Here is a 22,507-nt window from a genome sequence, read left to right as displayed (position 1 = left end):
AGTACACACGTTGTTCACGTAGACGCTGCTGAGGCACGTCTAGACAGGTCAGGGTGAATTATCCGAGTGTATACAGCTCAGGAAGCTGAGGGATATTAACTGTGATGTAATACTGATCATCTAAAACGATATATTTTTCTTCGTATAAAACTTAACCGCCCACCCACCACCTGCTCGAACTCCACCACGAGGTTTGTTTTTTTTGACCCGAAACTGCGGATGCTGCCGATAATACTGTGGGTCCCACAAACTTTGAGTCAACCTGCACATCACTTGTGTGTGTGCGTGTGTGTGTGTGTGTGTGCATGCAGAGTGGGTGAGAGACAATAGGTGACCAAGAATAGAGCGTTCAGTCAGTTAGAAATGGAGGGAAGCAGAAACAAAATGGAGGTAAAGGTACGATTGCAAGCTAGTGAGCTGCACGATGAAACAGAATAAAAAAGTACACCGGGGCAGTGTGTGTGTGTGTGTGTGTGTGTGCGTGGGGGCAAATGTCACCAGGGCAACTAGAGGTCATCAAGAGTGCAGTAGGGTCAGGCTGATAAGTCAGCCTGTCAATTCTGGGTAAGAAGACATCGGTGCTGATTCACAGTCTAATTACTCGAGCCAGTCTCTGTGGAATACAGATTAGCAGGGGAAGTCAGAAATGCCTTGGGAACTCTGGGGGGGGGGGGGGGGGGAGACACACACACACACACTAGGATGAGATCTCTCCCGGTGTGACGTTTTGACTCAGTTCCCCAAGCTAGTCAACAACATGAGAAAGGAATGCGGGCAGTTTGTCTGCAAGGACTTTGATTTGTTTACGTATGATAGAAAGCAACACTTACAAAACAAGTCTCGTGGAGTAACATCTATATTTCTTATTGTGTTTCGAAGACTCCCTCCTCACCAAACGCCTGTTCGGTATTCTGTCACGCGAATTGTCAACACTAAAAAAATCAATTGCCCACATCTCGTTTGCAGAGGGAACAGGGAACAAAATGCTTCACCTGCACGTGTATCTCTGTGTGTGCATGTGTATTTCTGCTTGTGCATGTGTATCTCTGTGTGTGCATGTGTATTTCTGCTTGTGCATGTGTATCTCTGCGTGTGCATGTGTATCTCTGTGTGTGCATATGTATTTCTGCTTGTGCATGTGTATTTCTGTGCATGTGTATCTGTGTGTGTTACTGTGTATTTTAGCACGTTAGTGAGAGCGAGGAGGAGTGAGATTACATGTTTGTGTGTGTGAGAGTGTGTAACAGCAGTCCATTATTTGCACGTGTGCTGTACAGGACTGACTATACTCCTTCAAAGCACATAAAAAATACATGAACAAACGAATCTAAAATAAAAACAAATCCAGTAATTGCTGCAGAATTGGCCTCACCGCCGCCGGCGTGGCGCTACCTGTCGTCGCTGCAGAGGTAGCAGGCCGCTAGCGCAGCGCGGCGGCGGTGATCCGACTTCTTTTCATCACATTTTGATGAATTCGCACCCTGTCGGCTCTGAGGAGAGACTCTCGTTAACTTGTCTTGTCTACCCGAAGAATATCATTAAAGAGGACTTCCTATACGGCGCCAGCGACCGCTCCCCCTCAAACATTCCCTGCTTTCAGTTACGGCTGACCTTCAGCACTGTACCCCTCCTCCTCCTCCTCCTCCTCGTCTTTCTCATTCTCCTTGCCTCCCTCGCCCTCTTCAGGATTGATCACCTCAGATGTAGGCCTTTTGTTCTGCACGGCGCTGGTGCAGTGAACGTTGACCTCAGGAGAGGGGGAGTTAGCGGACGAGTGAGCGAGTAAGAGAGGGAGATTGAGGGGGGAAGAGAGAGGGGGGGAGATGGGGGGGCAGCTCTCAGAGAATCCTTACGCATTTCTCTAGTTAACCTACTGGGAGCTTGGTGCTTTAAAGAAGTCTTACTACGTGTGCTGCACTACCCGGACACCTGCCCGCCTCCTTCATTTCCATCAGAATCAGTAAGCACGTGGTGCATCCCCCCCCCCCCCCAACCACCCCCACAAACAACTATGATGTGCTTGCCTTAAAGGGCCGCCAGGCCGCCGAAACAGAATCATGATGGGTTTTTAAACGTACGATGGGGTATTGGCGCAGCAGGGTGGAGGTTTAAAGCGGAATTTGTTATGATGGAGAACAGATATTCTCACACTTATAGACTCCTTATAGACATTCCCATACATGCTCGGTCTCCCCGCTTCGGAAATTTGCGTAAAGGTGCCCCGTGTCTTTCATGTGAGCGCCGCACCATAAACGGCCTCCGAGCGCAATTTGCACGGCGATCAATCAGACTTGAACCTGGGGTTTCTGTGCCGTCTGCTCCAAATCCCTCTTCAGAGAACTGTCTTATTAGCGTTGTTTTAGCGAAGGGATTTATTTTCGCTAAATTTTGCTTCAAAGGTTTACCTCGCTACCGGTTTCAAAGTGGCGTTTCGGTGTCAAAGTGACTGAAGGAAGTCTCGGGTAAATTTCATTAGTTCTGGTTTCAATGGGTCTTATCGTCCCGAGTGCCTCTTTTTACAGGATCGCCTCGGGTTCTGGTGTCGAGAGGGGCTTTGGGATGGGAATTATAACACTTCTTATGGAGACCCTTCCTCGTGCCCCTCGCTCTGCTCACAGAGGAGTGAGAAAAGGGTCTTGGGGTGGGGCACCAAACCCAACCCGAGGTAACACCCCTGCGCAGAGGGGTGAGGTGAGGTGAGGGCTCCCCCGCCTCTCTGATGTGCGCTGGTGGAGGAGGACGCACAGCGGGGTCTGTGGGCTGGCGTGAGACGGCTTGACGGCGGAGAGCGACGAATCAAACGAGGCTTTCGCTTGAAAGGAGCCCGTCAAACACCTCGTCTCAAACGGGGACCGCCATGCCGGGGAGAAACGGTGGCGTCTTAACCCGTTTCTCTTTGCTCGGCCGGGGTGGATTAAAACAAAATGTGTTTGTTTCATACAAAGAAAAGCAATTACTCTTCGGTATGATGGTATGATGTGAGAATACTAAAAAAGACACGAACACATGCACAAAAACCCAACAACTCAATGTCGGTTTACTACCTGCTTGTTTTTTTAAACATTAGCGGATCGTAAGTCTCACGGCGGACCCAGAATGTTCTGCTATGCCAGCTGTCAAATTATGAACACCTGATGTGCCGAGCTTCCTACATGATGAAGGCTAGCAGTTAAAACATCCAAACAAGGCAGCAGTGACGATGACGTCGCCCACCGTTGATGAAGGTCCCCCTGGGTGTAGTCCTGTACTCGGGGTCACACAATGGAAAGGATGGCAGAGACCATTTTGAGGGGCCACCGCTGCATTCTGTTGTGTACAAGGAGGTCGTTTAAACAACCTTTGTTAAGGGGTGTCTGGGGTGGCATGGTGGTCTATTCCATTGCCTACCAACACGGTTCGAATCCCCGTTCTATCGCCGTCTTGGTCGGGCGTCCACACAGACACAATTGGCCGTGTCTGTGGGTGGGAAGCCGGATGTGGGTATGTGTCCTGGTTGCTGCACTAACGCCTCCTCTGGTGGTCGGTCGGGGCACCTGTTCAGTGGGGGGGGGAGACTGGGGCGGGGGGGGGGGGGTAGTGTGATCCTCCCACACGCTATGTCCCCCTGGTGAAAGTGAAACTCCTCACTACCAGGTGAAAAGCAGCGGCTGGCGACTCCACATGTATGGGAGGAGGCATGTGGTAGTCTGCAGCCCTCCCCGGAGCGGCAGAGGGGGTGGAGCAGCGACCAGAACGGCTTGGAAGAGTGGGGTAATTGGCCAAGTACAACTGGGTAGAAAAGGGGGGGAGGGTTAAAAAACAAAAAACAACCTTTGTTAAGCGTTACTTATTTTCTCTTCAAACGATTGATAAGTGAAAAGATGTTGTGTTGCGGGTCTTCCTGGGGTTTAAAACGTGCACTTCCTGTGGCAGTTGACTACTGTCAGACGTCGACGTACGCATGCTAGGCTGTCGCCCCTGATGAAGATAACATTTTACTGAGCCGTGTTAATATATTCAATTTGGTGAAAGTTTGCCGTCGCTTCAGCAGCAATTATGTCGGCGTTGTGTTGATTTCTCATTAGACGTGTTGTGTATCTCACGGGTGATAAAGCACTTACTGATCATAGCACGCGGACTGCAGTTGCCAAAATGAAATATGCAAATGATTGTGCTACATAATACAAAGCCACAGCGACCATGAAGTGTGCCATGACTGATGCAGGTCCACCTTGGTGTAATCAGTTACAATTATGCAGAAGCATCAATTACCGGCCACCTGCCACTCTGACCGCCGCCCCAGCAGCACGGGCTGCGATTCAACCACACTGGCACGATGTCACGTGAAACAGATTTACCTCTCGTCAATTGCTTAATTAACAAACTACAGCATGTTCCTCTCACTGCTGGGCATTTCTCGCACGTCATGCTGATCATCATGAGTCCTTATATGTGGAGACAAATCACTCGAACAGCACTAAAGTGAACACAAAAAGACACGACAGGAAGTTAACAAATCAAGCTCTGCACTCATTTCTGACATGGTAATGGCGGTATCAACGTGGGGCGGAGGTACAGACTGTCGGGTCTCATCTGAGGGCAGGTTCATCACATGTTCTGTTCAGGATTCATAACACTCTGTCTATCTGTCTATCCATCTATCCATCTATCCATCTATCTATCTAGATAGCTAGCTCCACCTCCTCTGCCGATCCGGGGAGGGCTGCAGACTACCACATGCCTCCTCTGATACATGTGGAGTCGCCAGCTGCTTCTTTTCACCTGAAAATGAAGAGTTTTGCCAGGGGGATGTAGCGCATGCAAGGATCACGCTATTCCCCCCAGTTCCCCCTCCTTCCCGAACAGGTGCCCCGACTGACCAGAGGAGGCGCTAGTGCAGCGACCAGGACACATACCCACATCTGGCTTCCCACCCACAGACACGGCCAATTGTGTCTGTAGGGACGCCCGACCAAGCCAGAGGTAACGCAGGGATTCGTACTGGCGATCCCCGGTTGTTAGACAACAGAACAGACCGCTACGCTACCCGGGCGCCCTATATTTTCAATTTAAATTAATGACTGCCAGGTGATGTGTTCAGTATAGGCCATTTATGAGGTTTCTTCCAAATGAAGGAAGTAGTGCCTGAGAATCTACATGTGAAGGATGTACGCACGAACGAATGAACAAACAGACAGACTGAGACAGAGCCACCGTCCGTCCCCTATCGTTCCTTTCACGGGGGACGAAAAAACAAACAAACACATGCACACCCCCACACACGTATATGGATTTGGTCCAGGAAACTTTTGCTGCTTTACTATCTGGAGTACCGCCGACCCTACAACCAGAGAAAAGAGAAAAGTTTTAAACAAGGGACCAACAGCGGCAGACAGAGCCCCCCCCCCCCCGGTCTCGTTCACATCCAAGCGGCTTTTACATCGAGCCATCTGCTTGCGGGATGGATGTGCGCGGGGAAGGATTGGCCTTTGCGGCGAGAGGATAGCGAGTCCTCGCTACAGAAGATACTGCAAACTCATCTGATGCGAGGCCGCCATGCTCCTTGATGTCTTCATTGTGTTGCATTCCCACTGCTTACTCGCACAATATTGGAGCCCAAATATCCTCCACTTCACTGCACACCCCCATCAAACAGCTGCTCAAGAGCTGTGTGTGCGTGTGTGTGCGTGTGTGTACGTGTGTGTGTCCTAGAGTGACTGTGAGAGTGATGAAGTGAGTGAGTAAGGATGTTTGTGTTTGTGTCAGAGTGACTTAGTGCGGACGGAAGAGAACAGCACACTGAGTGAATAAGTGCGTCTTAAGTGTGTCGACTTGTGTATCTGAGTGTTAGCCGGGTGTCAGCATTAGCTTGAGGGTGTGTGAGTGACATTAGGTGAGACTGTGAGTGTGTGTCTGTGCCGTCACATCGAGCGGTGTCAGTGGTCAGAGGTCACACGGTGAACGGGAACAGACATTACAGGACGGGGCCAGGACAGGACAAGGAGGCTCGGTGGCACGGTCGGCTGTCAGATAAAGCGAGGGTCAGCACTTTGCGGTGGCCGAGGACACTGCCACAAGGACGCAGCTGTGGGGGCGTTTAAAATGACTTCGCTGCAGGGCTGAGTCAACTCGCCGCCTGTGTCGGACTGCTAAAAGCCAGCCTCCCCTCCCCACACATACAGCTACACTCACGGTTCGGCCATAGTCTTGGAGGTGTGTTAACCCATGTACTGAAGGGAAAAACACTGTCACTAAACAACACTGCATGTTCAGGTAGCATGGCGGTCTGTTCTGTTGCCTACCAACACGGGGATCGCCAGTTCGAATCCTTGTGTTACCTCCGGGTTGGTTGGGCGTCCCTAAAGACACAATTGGCCGTGTCTGCGGATGGGAAGTTGGATGTGGGTATGTGTCCTGGTCGCTGCACTAGCGCCTCCTCTGGTCGGTTGGGATGCCTGTTCAGGGAGGGAGGGGGAACTGGGGGGAATAGCGTGCTCCTCCCATGCGCTACGTCCCCCTGGCGAAACTCCTCACTGTCAGGTGAAAAGAAGCAGCTGGCGACTCCACATGTATCAGAGGGGGCATGTGGTAGTCTGCAGGCCCCCCCCCCCCCAGATCGGCAGAGGGGGTGGAGCAGCGACCGGGATGGCTCAGAAGAGTTGGGTAATTGGACAGGTACAATTGGGGGGGGGGGAATTGGGGAAGGAAAAAAAATCAAAACAACAACAACACTGCATGGGCACATACCGAAAATCTTCCCTAAGGCATCCTGTACTTGTGAGGGTGTAACAACACAACAAAATCACAGAAATACATTTTTTTTGGGGGGGGGGGGGGGTTCCCCTTTTTCTCCCCCAATTGTATCCTGCCAATTATTCCACTCTTCCTGGTGTCCTGGTTGATGCTCCACCCCCTCTGCCGATCCGGGGAGGGCTGCAGACTACCACGTCTCCTAGGATACATGTGGAGTCGCCAGCTGCTTCTTTTCACCTGACTCTTAGGAGTTCCGCCAGGGGGACGTAGTGCGAGGGATGATTGCACCCTTCCCCCTAGTTCCCCCTCCCCCATGAACAGGCGCCCCAACCGAACAGAGGAGGCGCTAGTGCAGCACCCACATCCGGCTTCCCACCCGCAGACACGGCCAGTTGTGTCTGTAGGGACGCTCAACCAAGCCGGAGGTAACATGGGGTTTCGAACCGGCGATCCCCGTGTTGGTACGCAACAGAATAGACTGCTACGCCACCCAGATGTCTAGAGAAATACATTTTATACATGTACTTCTTACACCCTACCTTCGATCGTTTGCCTATTTTTTTTCAGGTGCACCGTTGTAGATCCGTTACAATGTTGTTTCTTGTGTCACATGGCAACATGGTATCGTCACCAGTTTGAAGTACTTTCCTGCAGATTAATACATGGGAATAAAAGCATTGCAGGGGAGAGTCTTAGCAAAGCTTCTCCGGGGAGCAGCGCTTCCTCACAGAAACCTGTCTTGTTAAGGCCTCAGATCTTTCCTCTGATCCCTGCCGGTCTCTAGCAGCTTCTTTTTTTTAATGTTTGGACGTTATACGCTTCCTCGTGGAATCATCAAAGGCTCTCGCCGTACCGCGGACCGAATCACTCCTCCCGGTAGAGGTGGAGAAGAGCTACATGCTGCAAGGTTGTTGTTTTTGTTTTGTTGTTGCTTTGAGGTCTTGTTGCGAAGTTGTATGGTACACCACATCTGGTCATTTAAACCAAGCAACCCATGCTTACATATTTAAGATTTAAGATGCTAGGAAAAGCACTCCCCCTCCCCCTCCCACACACACACAAACACACACACACACACACACACACACACACACACACACACACACACACACACACACACACACATAGGCCACTGAGCACCTTCCCACTCGTTTTACAACATAATGGCAGATATTTGTGATGGGGTCACCACCCCGGTCCTGACACCATGGTACTCATTCATATTTATGGACTGGGCGGTTGGGGAAGAGAGGGAGGTGGAGTTGGTGGTAGTGCTGGTGGGGGGTAGGGTGTATGCCTCTCTGCTGTAAGGAGGTAAGACAAGGAGGGTGTGCAATAGGGCAGTTTAATAGTGCGATAAATATCCAGTGGTGGTGGTGGCGTGTGTGTGTGTGTGTGTGTGTGTGTGGGGGGGGGGGTCTATCAGGCTCACGACGTTTACGCTGCATCCTCCGCCTCGGGTGTGGTGTAAAGAGTATAATACCCCAGTAAATTATGTGTGGGTCGCCCAGGCAACCATCGGGGACATTATCACTTGCGTGCCTTTGCATCAGTATTTCTTATACAATGTGTGTGTCTGACGCTTGTCATGTAACGTGTGACAAATGTCAGCATGTATTAGAAATGTTATTTGGTGAGGCAGCGGTTGGGACGTCACTGGGGTTGTAATGAGACGTCGGCGGAGCATTGTAAAAAGATATCGCATCTCGCTGTTCAAACTAACGCTGAGCACTTCCAGTGAGCGTGGACTTTATGATAACGGCCTCTCTTTGTGACTCCACAGTCAGTTTGGGTAAAAATGAACAGAGGAGAGTAATCTTCTAAATGTCACTGGTTTATAAACAGGGGAGCTCACGTTCGACAAGACTCACCCTGCCCAAATGTCCCGTTTGGACAATCAGCTAACACTGACATTAGGCTTGCCAGGCTGCAGTGGAAGGGACTCCAAACAAAAAGGTCAGTACCTTGAGTGGCACACAAACTGGCTGATCTGATCTGGTTGATCTGATCCAGCTGATCTGGCTGATTTGATCCAGCTGATCTGGCTGATCTGATCTTGCCGATCGCTGATCTGATCTGGCTAATCTGATCTGGCTGATGTGGCTGATCTGATATGGCTGATCTGATCCAGCTGATGTGGCTGGGTCGCTCCGTGGCCATCTGGTAGCACCTGCTCCTTCGAAGGAGCTGCAGGACCTCAAAGGAGAGCTTTGATTATGACACACGGGCAGCATGAATGTACACCCATGCACAGACTGACATAACCCCCCAACTCCATCACACACACACACACACAAAAATATATAGAACATGCATGCACTCACTCACTCATCCACCCACCCACCCACACAAGCACACACACACACTGCAAAAAATGAAATCTTATCAAGTGAAAATATCTTGTATTTGGTACAATAAGTCCAATATTGAGTAGAATGATCTTATCTTAAATTATCTTATTCTACTGGCAGATAATTATGCTTATTTCAATTTTTTTTCTTGATTTTGGTCAATTTAATCTTGTTTTAAATAAATGTTAATCTTGTATTCTTAAAACAAGATTAAGTTGACCAAAATCAGGAAAAAAAAAAACTTGAAATAAGAAAATTATCTGCCAGTAGAATAAGATAATTCAAGATAATTCTACTCAATATTGGACTTATTGTACCAAATACAAGATATTTTCACTTGTTAAGATTTCATTTTTTGCAGTGCACACACACACACACACACACACACACACACACACACACACACACACACACACACACACACACACACACACACACACACACACAACTCAACAGGTCTACAGTGGATTTGTTCAGGAAACATCTGCTGTTCTAAGCTGCTGTGAAACTGGTAACTGTTAGCAAGTTGGACAGTCTCAAAGGCAAATATACAAGACACACATTCTCCCGAGTGTACTTTCTGATCCTCCTTACCAATGGTGTGTTTTACTAGATGACTGGTTACCATTGGTAGGACGCTTCCCAAGGATAAATATGGTGAAGAGCGTGTGACATCTTCAACATGGCAGCCAAACGCTGACAAGGAAGGCAGGTCAGAGGTGAGTTTGAAGAAGAATTACTGTGGCTACCGAGCAGACAGGGCAAGCTCTTAAAGCCCTGACCAACAGATACTGTGACATTAAAAGCTAAACGCCAAGTCAAACAAAGTGACACTGTGTGGCAGCAGTGAGGGGGCTGATGGGAACAGTGCTGGCCACTCTGTCATTTAGAATGAATCCCTGGGATTAACAGGGCTCACACACCACTGTAATTACCATGTGTCCATACAAGTGTGTAAAAAAAATACTATTTGTGGGACTGTGGATTTAGCCAATGGAAAATTCAGAAAAAAAATTATATTTCCACTTCATCCAGTTATATGATGCTCTCTTTTGCCAAGCAACTATTGAATCTGGCGGCACGGTGGCGCAGTGGTTAGCGCGGTCGCCTCACAGCAAGAAGGCCCCGGGTTCGAATCCCGGGGTAGGCCAACCTCAGGGGCTGTCCGAAGTGGTCCTCTGTGTGGAGTTTGCATGTTCTCCCCATGTCTGCATGGGTTTTCTCCGGGGGCTCCGGTTTCCTCCCACAGTCCAAAGACATGTAGGTCAGGTGACTCGGCCATACTAAATCGTCCAGGGTGTCTCCACGCCTGCCACCCAATGACTGCTGGGATAGGCTCCAGCATCCCCGCGACCCTGAGAGCAGGATGAGCGGTTTGGGTAATAGATGGATGGATGGACGGATTGGATCTAGTAAAACGTTTCACTAGGTTCCTAGATCTGGAAGCAACCCGTTGTCTGGGGGTGACTGGGGTGAGAGGGCACATTGTCCTGACAACATCGCTGTGACCACCGAGCAATCGTGTTACCAGCCAGTCAAAACGCACCAGCCGCTATTTCCTGTCCCGCCGGGGCATGAGGGAGTCCAACGTGGGCGTAATCAGATGCTAATGTGTGTCATCCCCGGCTGATGCAAGTGCTGAGTAATACGCAAGAATCGGGACTGAATGTGGAAACGGGTCTTGCGGGACTCTGCTGAAAGGAAGAGAACTGTACTGGTGCTGGGGAGGAGGGGGGCGTGGGACAGACGGTTTATAAGGATGAAGGCGACTGCATGGAATAACACAATTAGTGCTCTGTTTACTGGAGACAATCTATTGTTCGGCTCGCATAATGGTTGGCGTTCGAGTTTGTAAGCGAGCGTGAGTGATGTAGACACGTTTGCACGCGACTGTGTGTGTGGTGGTGTGTTTGTGTGTGTGTGTGAACGCGAGTCTCCTCCTGCAACACTATGTGCACGTTGTGTGTGTGATTGTGTAAATACAGTGCGAGGTTATTACCGACAACTAAAAGAAGTCATCTCAAAAAGGACAACCTGAGACAGACACACCGAAGTGCTGAACAAGCTGAAAGCCAAAACGCCACCTCTCCTCCAAAATCCATACCTCAATGCAATCGACGCAGCTGTGTTTGGTTTACTTCCTGCGGCGGCTGCGCGGGCCGGTTCGCTGGCATATCGAGGCCCGGTAACACGACGCTGCAGCGGCGTCGCCAGTAAGTGCCCATTTGGTCCCCGCGACATTCACTTCTGCCGATAGGCAACTGAATAGACCGCTATGCCACCCGGATGCCCGCAGATGTTATTTTTGGCACCGTGAATAATGCTGCCGTTGTGCGTGCACCCTCCTGCTTGTCGGTGCACGGAGGGCCGCCTTTTTGTCCTACTCTGTTCCTCGCTGGACCGTTACGGTGTGTAACCTTCATCTCCGCTCCCTCACAGCAGCAGGTTTTATCTGTTCCCAACCCTCACCCCTCATGGAGAACATCAGATGATCTACTACGCTGTGCCATTGGGGCACATATGAGGTTCTGTGATGAACACGGAATGGACGTCGTGAATTCACAATTTAAAATCCAACTGGCACTTGAACAGGGAACACATTTTTTGTTGTTAATTATTTATCTATATTAGTGTACACACAAAATTACTGCCTTCTAACCTGACATAATATCTTAATGCCTTGGTAGTTTTGAAATTCAACTGGCACTTTACCATACAGGCCTGGGTTTTGTTATCTCTGTTATTGCATATGAGAAATAAGACTTTCTAGCTGACAGTCAGTGTTGACAGCCTCCATGATCTTATTGTAAATCTGTAGTTCACAGTTACAAGTTAAAAAGATGATATTAAACAACAGCATTTGAATTTAAATATACTTCCTGTGTTGATTCTGCATTAATTCCACGATTTTACCTTAAAATATTCATTATGACAAGCTTCAGCCTCAAGAAGAAGAAAAAAAAGCAATTAATCGTGATTAATCACAGCAAACTGTGCGATTAATTAGTTAAAAAAATGTTTTACTGATCGACAGCCCTGATATGTAATGAAGACAACCCATCCACCCTTCTACCTAACAACTCCTTCCAACCACCTTGGGCGATGTGAACGCATTCCTTGGCTCATCGGGGGTTTAACACTACAATAACCGTGATGGTCATTTTGACTGTTTTGAAATGGCGGCATGTCCAGGTTGTCTCCCTGCCTGCCGCCCAATGACTGCTGGGATAGGCTCCAGCATCCCCGCGACCCTGAGAGCAGGATAAGCGGTTTGGATAATGGATGGATGGATGTAATTGCTGTGATGGCGTAAATATCCTCAGTCTACTGAGTCACGACTGTTCCTAAATATGTACATATCTTAATCCGACACTGTCATGAGACCAATATTACAAAACACAAGAAAGGGTTCCGAGTACTCTTTTTTCATCTCTCTTTTTTCTCCCCAACTGTATTTGGCCAATTACCCCACTCTTCCGAGCCGTCCCGGTCGCTGCTCCACCCCCTCTGCTGGTCCAAGGAGGGCTACAGACTACCACATGCCTCCTCCAATACATGTGGAGTTGCCAGCCACCTCTTTTCACCTGACAGTGAGGAGTTTCACCAAGGGAACGTAGCACGTGGGAGGATCACGCTATTCCCCACAGTTCCCCCTCCCCCCATGAACAGGCACCCCGACCGACCAGAGGAGGCGCTAGTGCAGCAACCAGGACACATACCCAAATCCGGCTTCCCACCCACAGACGCGGCCAATTGTGTCTGTAGGACACCCGACCAACCCAGAGGTAACACGGGGATTCAAACCGGCGATCCCCGTGTTGGTAGGCAACGGAAAATACCGCTACGCTACCTAGACGCCCCCTTGAGTACTTCTACCTCATGGGAACACAGTGCTCATATCGGCCGTATACACGATAGAAAGTGTTTTGTCTCATTCGTCTATTTACTCTTTTTTACCCACTATTCCACATGTGCATCAGACATTACTCTGGAAACAATTATTGTTCATTTGCTTTGTCATATCTGACACAGTAAAATACCTGGAGAGAGACGAACAATTAAGCTACAGACTGGAATAGGAGTCTCCAGCAGTTTTCAGAGCCTTGAAGAGGATGGCCAACAAAGCCGAAGCATCAAACTGAGACGATCGATGTCTGCCGGGGAAAGTTATTTGTCCCAACACACTAGCTGCGTTTACATGGACCCTAATATTCTACTAATAATCAGAATAATCGCCCAATCCTAATAAAAAGGCCTTATGTAACCACCTCAATAGGAAAAGACTGGCCCAATCAGAAGGAGTTCTCAGTCGGGTAGAGAGGGGTGGTGTAAACCTCTGATAATCTATTCAATAGGAAAATACTAGCGCCTAATAACCATGTACACAATCGTTTCTCTCTGGTAGGAATAAATATATTCTTTCTGCAACTTTAGCCAGGAGTTATGTTAGTTATGTGATAATGTTAGCGATGTTATCCCCACCTGTTTGTTCATCTGGAGGCTGCAAGCGGAGGCATCCTTCTCTGATGCTGTCGGACTCTCTTTTTTTTCCAAATGGTGTAAGACAGCTGTTCAGCCTGTCTTTACAGCTTATTTGTTAGATAAGAGCTCAAGGTGATTTATTTGTTTAATTGAAGAGCAGTAGCCTGCAGGCTGTCATGCTTCAGTAAAATTAGATTTTCACATTGACGCTCGTGCAAATTGGTAGTGTTAGAATCTTTGCCGGCCCTACTCATTTACAAAGACGTCAAATTACGTCATTTAGGGTGTCATTGTGGGTGTCCGGGTGGCATGGTGGTCTATTCCGTTGCATACCAACAAGGAAACCCCGGTTCGAATCCCCGTGTTGCCTCCAGCTTGGTCAGGCGTCCCTACAGTCACAAGTGGCCGTGTCTGCGGGTGGGAAGTCGGATATGGGTGTGTGTCCTGGTCGCTGCACTAGCGCCTCCTCTGGACGGCCGGGGCACCTGTTTGGGGGGGGGGGGACTGGGGAGAGTAGCGTGTTCCTCCTACACGCTATGTCCCGCTAGCAAAACTCCTCACTGGCAGGTGAAAAGAAGTGGCTGGTGACTCCACATGTATCGGAGGAGGCATATGGTAGTCTGAAGCCCTCCCCGGATCGGCAGAGGGGGTGGAAGACTGGGGTAATTGGCCGGATATAACTGGGGAGGAAAAAAAAGACTTCATTTAGGGTCCTTCGGCTTGCCAGTTGCATCTGGTTTAAATCTAAAATAATCCCAAATAGGGGATTTTGTATTCTTTTTTGCAACGAGCTCGTCCATGATTACATACGCTGAAAATGGTTGGCGCGAGTGGGTTGGCACACAAATATATCAGCAATCACTGATTGTTGGGCTGATGGTGGCCATAGACATTCACTATGCTGCCGTACCTTCCTACCATGTGCACGTCTGGATCAATGAATAAATTATCAAATTCCGCAGAATCTCTCTCTCTATATATATATATATATATTCTGACAGTTCTTATGACTCCTCATAACTGTTGAAGAAATCATGCAGCCCTCACTTAGAGACCTTTTCCGTTGACTGTAGACCATTCTATTCACCGTGGGAATTTTCATAATTTATTCTGGTCGGTGTCTATATCCCACCCCAGGCCTGTGTTAAAGAGGCATTAAAACACCTGGCTGATCAAATCACAGACATGGTGCATGGATATCCAGACTCCATACTCATGGATTTTAACAGAGCAAACCTCAGCCACGAACTGCCAAAATACAGACAGCATGTTAAATGTCCCACCAGGGACAAAAACGCTTTGGATCATTGTCACACAATATTAAAGGACACCTATCGCGCTGTCCCCCGTGCAGCCCTGGGTCTGATCATTGTCTGGTTCCTCTTATCCCAGCCTACGGGCAGAAACTAAAATCTGCAAAGCCTGTGGTTAAAACTGTGAGGAAATGGATCAATGAGTCAACGCTGGAGCTCCAGGTCTGCCTCGACTGCACTGACTGGAGGGTCTTTGAGGCTGCATCGACAGACCTGGATGAACTTACTGACACTGTGACATCTTACGTCAGCTTTAGTGAGGACGTGTGTGTGTCCACCAAAACCTTCTGTACCCTCTAACAATAAGCCCCGGTTCACAGTAAAACTCAGGCAGCTTCGTCAGGCCAAAGAGAAAGCTTACAGGTGCGGAGACAGGATCTGGTACAACCAAGCCAGAAATACACTCACAAAGGAGATCAGAGTGGCAAAAAGGTGCTACAATGAAAAGTTAAAAAGCAGGTTTTCTGCCAATGACCCATCATCAGCTTGGAGAGGTTTGGAAGACATTAGCAACTACAGGAGCTCCCCCCCACACACACTACAGGGAACCATGAACTGGCTGACAACCTAAATGGGTTTTACTGCAGGTTTGAAAAGCAAACATTCAACCCCCTCACCCTCTCCAGCCACAATACACAACCAACTGCACTCCCTGCCAGCCCCTCTCCCCTCCCCACCGAACTCCCACCCACACTCAGGATCTGTGTTGAGGACGTGCACCAGCTCTTCCAGAGACAGAAGACCAGGAAGGCACTTGGCCTGGATGGCATGTCACCCTCCTGTCTGAAAGTCTGTGCTGACCAGCTGGCCCCCATTTTCACACTGATCTCCAACAGACCACTGGAGCTGTGTGAAGTCCCCTCCTGCGTCAGGAGCTCCACTATAATCTCGGTCCCCAAGAAACCCCATATCACAGGATTAAATGACTAAAGAACAATTGCTCTAATGTCTGTGGTCATGAAATCCTTCAAGAGACTGGTGTTGGGCCACCTGAAGGAAATCACAGGCCCCCTGCTCGACCCCCTGCAATTTGCCTACCGAGCAAACAGGTCCGTGGAGGATGCAGTCAACATGGGATTGCACTACATCTTCCAACACCTCAACTCTCCAAGGACACACTTGAGGGTCCTGTTTGCGGACTTCAGCTCAGCGTTCAACACCATCATCCCAGATATTCTCCACTCCAACCTTACCCAGCTCACTGTACCAGCCCCCATCTGCCAGTGGAGTAAAAACTTCCTGACAACCAGGAGGCAGCTGGTGAGGCTGGGAAAAATCACATCCAGCACCCAGACCATCAGCACTGGTGCCCCCCAGGGATGTGTGCTCTCCCCTCTACTCTTCCCCATCTACACAAATGACTGCACCTCAAGTGACCAGTCTGTTAAACTCCTGAAGTCTGCGGATGACACAACCATCACTGGCCTTATCCGGGATGGTGACGAGTCTGCATATAGACAGGAGGTTGATCAGCCGGCCCACTGGTGCGGCCATAACAACCTGGAGCTGAACACACCCAAAACAGTGGCGATGACAGTGGACTTCAGGAGGAGTCCCCCAACACTGCCCCCCCCCCCGCCACCATACTCAACAGCACAGTGTCTATGATGAAAACTGACAGATTTCTGGGTTCCACAATCTCCCAGGACCTAAGGTGGGCGTGCAACATGGACACAATAATCAAAAAGAGGATATACTTTCTCCGCCAGCTCAGCAAGTTCAACCTGCCTCAGGAACTGTTGATTCAATTCTATACTGCAATAATCCAGTCCGTCCTCTGCACACCCATCACTGTCTGATTTGCTTTGGCCACCAAACAGGACAGGGACAGACTACAACAGACAGTTAAATGTGCAGAGAAAATCACTGGTGCCAACCTGCCCTCCATTCAGGACTTATACATCTCCAGAGTCAGGAAATGGGCAAGCAACATCACTGCAGACCCATCACACCCTAGTCACAACCGGTTCCAACTCTTCCCCTCTGGCAGGCGCTACAGACCACTGTACCCCAAAACAACCAGATATAAAAACAGTTTCTTTCCACGGGCTGCCATTCAAACAACGGCTTAACATGGTCAAATAAATCCAACCGTTTTGTATATACCGTACTGTACATTGTACGTATACTGGTACGCTCTGTCATGTCCATCTACCTCAGGCATGGAAATGTAAGTAACCTGCTAACATCTATTTCAGCATCTCTGATATATTCTCTGCACCACTGCACTTTATCACCTCTTATTTCGCCTGTATAAGTCACTTCTTGTGTATATATCTGAAGATTGTTGTGTTGACGGTGTTTTCATTCTATGTTAACTACACTGAGAGAGCCATGAAACTGGAGTCAAATTTAATGTATGTGCAAACCTACATGGCCAATAAACATTATTCTGATTCGTAACTAGACATCTGTCAGTCTAACCTTGCAATATGTAGGCTTTTCCACTATTGCCACACTTTGAATAACATCAAAAGAGAGAATATCCACATTAATAATCAATACAATGAAACATACTTTCACGATTCAAATCAAACCATCCAGAAAGCCTATTGTGTGAACAGCATTGAGCACTAGTGGGGACCAAATTCATTTTAGGATGCCAAAACTTGACTGTTGAGCCTTGTGACGGTGTATTTGGTTCTAATTCAGAACAGCATCTGTGTTGAGAGACGCCTTCTAAATAATCCTTGATGACTTAACTTGTGTCTGTCTACCCCTTTCCTCTACTGATCCCAATACAATTTTCCACCTAAAAGGAAAATGGACAAGTCTAAGGTTAAGATGAAGAACTGGAGTACTAAAAATCAAGCCGAGGCTGAGGTCAAAACTGTATCTCAGAACTAAAACCAAGCACACCAGTTCTGAGAACGAACTGAACTTCAATTGAAATCAATCACAATCTATCACAACACTTGCGATCTTGTATGACTCTGACTTTGGTCCAGTCACTTCCCCAAGAAGACCAACAATGCTGATTGTAGCAACATAAAGATTTGGAGCAATCGTAAGAGGCCCTCCATTTTCATGACTGCTTTGAAAAACCACTCTGAAAAAAGCTAATCGGGAATCTCCAGCAGGTGCTCAGCTGTGTCCGCCAATTTGGTACAGATTTTTTTGTAGCCGGCATTGTTGTGGTGCTTTTAAAAGGCTGAGCAACTTGGTCAGGCCACAGTACACATGTCCCGCAAGGAAAGACGTGTGTGAAGGTACCAGCGAACCCTATTTGTGAGTTTACTGGTCTAGAATTAAATCTCCTCAGAGCTTCCTTTCCTCGGTTTCCCCTTACCTGTCGCTCTCCACAATACAACTCTCCAAAAGAATTAAAATGAAACAGGGTGTCCGGGTAGCATGGCGGTCTATTCCGTTGCCTACCAACACGGGGATCGCCGGTTCGAATCCCCATGTTACCTCTGGCTTGGTCGGGCGTCCCTACAGACACAATTGGCCGTGTCTGCGGGTGGGAAGCCGGATGTGGGTGTGTGTCCTGGTCGCTGGATGTGGGTATGTGTCCTCTCTGATTGGCGGGGCACCTTTTCTGGGGGGGGGGGGGCTGGGGAGAATAGCGTGATCTTCCCACACGCTAAGGCCCCCTCGGTGAAACTCCTCACTATCAGGTGAAAGGAAGCGGCTGGCGACTCCATGTGTATCGGAGGAGGCGTGTGGTAGTCTGCAGCCCTACCCGGATCGGCAGAGGGGGTGGAGCAGTGACCGGGACGGCTCGGAAGAGTAGGATAATTGGACAGGTAAAATTTGAGAGTCTAATAAGCACTACCAAAATCTAATCTTTGCCGTTATGGAGGCTTTCCGTCATTTCTGGTTCCATATGTGACATTTTTATGTCCCACACTTTATTTTTTGTCTTTTCCTGAACTTAAATCCTTTCTATTCTATCTGAGAGCTTCTGTCCTCCCATGGCTGGGTTCTGTGGGTCACATTCTAAAAGGCTAATCTTGTATGGTGCCATTTGTTTGATTGCTTCTGTTTTAAAAGGGTAACCTTATATGGTACCTGTTTGAGCAGCTACTTTGCGTTGCGCAGACCCACAATTTACAAAAGTAGCCGAGCGTCACTGAGTCTTGTCCCGCGAGGAACCGGCAGTTTGAGTCCAGTGAGTTTCCCCTGGTTAGAATAGCTCTACTTGTGGACTGACTTTCAGTCTGTTTTGTTTGGGAGGCGGGGCTTGCATCCTACTAGCCTTCTTTTGGTTAACCAGTCCTGGCTATTTTATTCCTTTATATTTTTACCCTTTCATTTATTTTCCTAAAATTTCTTTTCAATCTATTTACTTCTTAATTTTTTTCCTCCTATTCCACATCTCTTATTTAACGTCTTTTTTCCCCTTTTTTTCTCCCTGATTGTATCCAACCAATTAGCCCACTCTTCCGAGCCGCCCCGGTCGCTGCTCCACCCCCAGGGAGGGCTGCAGACTACCACATGCGTCCTCTAATACATGTGGAGTTGCCAGCCACTTCTTTTCACTTGACAGTGAGGGGTTTCACCAAGGGGACGTAGCGCGTGGGAGGATCATGCTATTTCCCCCAGTCCCCCCCCCCCGAATAGGCGCCCTGACCAACCAGAGGAGGCGCTAGTGCAGCGACCAGGACACATACCCACATCCAGCTTCCAACCCGCAGACACGGCCAATTGTGTCTGTAGGGATGTCCAACCAAGCCGGGGGTAACATGGGGATTTGAACCGGCGATCCCCATGTTGGTAGGCAACAGAATAGACTGCCACGCCACCTGGATGACCGGTTTAATGTCTTTTTACAGCACTTTGTACTGCCACTGTATATGAAAGTTGCTATACAAATATACTTGTCTTGCCCTTTCTGTGAAATGCACAAGTAATATAAAAAAAGGCTCCCTTGTGATGGCCCCGAGCAAAAAGCAAATGAACAGAAAGAAAATGAAAAAGAAAAAAAAAGTTACAAGTGCTGAGGATTTCTCTGGCATAGACTTTTTGCCATTCCTCTGAACTCCACCATGAAACGTGGGCATGTGCAATTTTTCAGCTGCACCCTCTCTCTCTCTCAAATGACTTGTCAGGCTTTGGTTCAATCCCAAACCATTACAAAACCACTGCAGTCATTCCTTGTGATCCACACTCAATGCCGGCTCTTTTTTTTTGTGGGGGGGGGGGTACGATAACCTGTATGCAGGCCCAGATCACTCTTTGGAACTGAAGTGCTTATTTGGTCTAAAGGTTAGCCTGCAGTGGAACTGGCTGACCATGGGAGGTGTACTAGGGAAAGAAGGTTGTATGTGTGAAGGGCAGGTGAAACGGGGTAGGTTGGTGGGGTGGAATGAGGAGGGTGGGGGTGTTTAAGAGGCAGGTGGAGTTGCAGGTGGTGACAGCACTCATCGGGGGGGGGGGGTGTTACAGCCAATAGGGACTCCAGTAGGTTCCGCGAGCATGAAAAACACAAAGTAAAAGTTCACATTGAGCAAATTAACATGCGTACAATGCATACACATGCAGGCGCACACAAACCATTCTGGCCACACATACAAACGGTGGTCAGGACCTTCTGGAAATGCAGTGTGAAAACGCTTTTTGTCGTTTTTCCTGGCGGAGGGGAGTGTTCAATGTTCACACACACAGGAAGTACTCGTGTTGACTTGCCATGGTTTCCACACAACTTTAGGAAGCCTTTCTGGGTGTCTACAACCATCTATGAGTCTGTCGGTTAGCCAGTCCACCAGCTTGTAAGCTGGTCAGTCAGTGGGATGCTTAAATCAGCAAGACGGCCACTTCGGTGGTTATCAGTCAGTCAGCCTGTAAGCCACCAGGAAATCAGTCTGGTGTCAGCTGGTCTTTCAGTCAGTTACACTGCCATCCAGAGCAGTGTTTAGCTGGTAACAGGAAGTGTGTTGTAGAGGTCTTTAGTGTCTCCTGTCATCCCTCCCCCCCTTTTCTCCCAATTGTACTTGGCCAATTACCCCACTCTTCCAAGCCATCCCGGTCGCTGCTCCCACCCCCTCTGCCGATCCAGGGAGGGCTGCAGACTACCACGTTTCCTCCGATACATGTCGAGTCGCCCGCCGCTTCTTTTCACCTGACAGTGAGGAGTTTCGCCAGGGGGACGTAGCACATGTGAGGATCATGCTATTCCCCCCAGTTCCCCCTCCCCCCTAAAAAAGGCGCCCCGACCGGCCAGAGAAGGCGCTAGTGCAGCGACCAGGAAAATACCCGCATCCGGCTTCCCACCCGCAGACACGGCCAATTGTGTCTGTAGGGACGCCCAACCAAGCCGGCAGTAAAACGGGGATTCGAACCGGTGATCCCCATGTTGGTAGGCAATGGAATTGACCGCCACGCCACCCAGACACCTGGCTCCTGTGATCCTGAAGATACTTCAACCAATTACAAAAGTCTTGCCAGGGTGCCCGGTTCAAATCCTCAGCACACTGTGTGTGTGTGTGTTCGGTGTATGTCTGCGTTGCCTTTGTGTATGTACAGTGCTGCTTGAAAGTTTGTGAACCCTCCAGACATGTTCACTGTTTTTGTAAAAAACATTAAAATAAGCTTATTACACATACATCCAAATCCCAATTTGTAAAGCACACCTTCCAAATAATGGACACACACACGCACAAAAAGAGATATATTTTCATTATTTAATTCAATAAAGGTGGTTTATTTCACAAAAACTGAAAATTTAACATGTGCAAAAGTATGTGAACCCTTGTATTAGTAGCTTGTGGCTCCTGCTTTTGCAGCCATTACTTCAACCAAACATCTTCTGTAACCACTAACCAGTCTCTCGCATCTGCTTATGGGGCTTTTTGCCCACTCCTCCTTGCAGAACTCAGCCAGTTGAGAGAGGTTGGAGGGACATCTGGTATGTACCAACTTCTTCAGGTCTTGCCACAACATTTCAATTGGATTAAGATCCGGACTTTGACTGGGCCTATCCAGAGTACGAATCGTCTTTCTCTGAAGCCATTCCTTTGTAGTTTTGCTGGAATGCTTTGGGTAATTGTCTTGTTGCATAATCCATTTTCGTCCCAGCTTCAATTCCCTGACTGATGGCAGGAGATTCTGGTCAAGAATTTGTTGATATGCCGGAGAATTCATGGTTCCTTGGATAATATGGAGTCGTCCAGGTCCAGAAGCAGAAAAGCAGCCCCAGACCTTCACATTTCCACCACCATGCTTCACTGTTGGGAGGAGGTTCTTTTCTTCATATGCAGTGTTGGCTTTTCTCCAAACATGTTGGTTTTGATTGTGACCAAATAATTCTATTTTGGACTCGTCTGTTCAGAGAATGGACTTCCAGAAGGCCTCTGGTTTGTCCAAGTGCTCTCTGGCAAAGTTGAAATGGGCAGCTTTGTTCTTTTTTGAGAGCAGAGGCTTCCTTCTAGCAACCCTCCCATGAATGTCATGGCTATTCAATTTTCGTCTGATTGTAGACGCATGCACATTTGTCCCAGATGCTACCAGAGAGGTCTGCAACTCTCTAGAGGTGATGTGTGGGTTGGCCTTTACCTGATTTATAATTTTCTGGTGCTTCTGGGTGATAGTTTTGATGGGCGTCCACTTCTAGGCAGAGTTGCTGTCATGTTGAAGGCCCTCCATTTGTAAATTATTTGTCTTACAGTGGATGGATGGAGCTGGAATCTT

The 22,507-nt window shown here is 48.6% G+C and overlaps 1 protein-coding gene across 3 annotated transcripts in view; it reads right to left on the bottom strand.

Moving 5' to 3' along the window:
• The window catches only part of atrn (attractin), a 224,120-nt gene that overhangs the window by 33,113 nt on the left and 168,500 nt on the right, over positions 1-22,507 (bottom strand). The window lies entirely within an intron of this gene.

Source organism: Lampris incognitus, chromosome 16 (assembly GCF_029633865.1).
Source record: "Lampris incognitus isolate fLamInc1 chromosome 16, fLamInc1.hap2, whole genome shotgun sequence".
Classification (NCBI taxonomy): Eukaryota; Metazoa; Chordata; class Actinopteri; order Lampriformes; family Lampridae; genus Lampris; species Lampris incognitus.
This window is presented reverse-complemented; position numbering and strand designations above follow the sequence as displayed.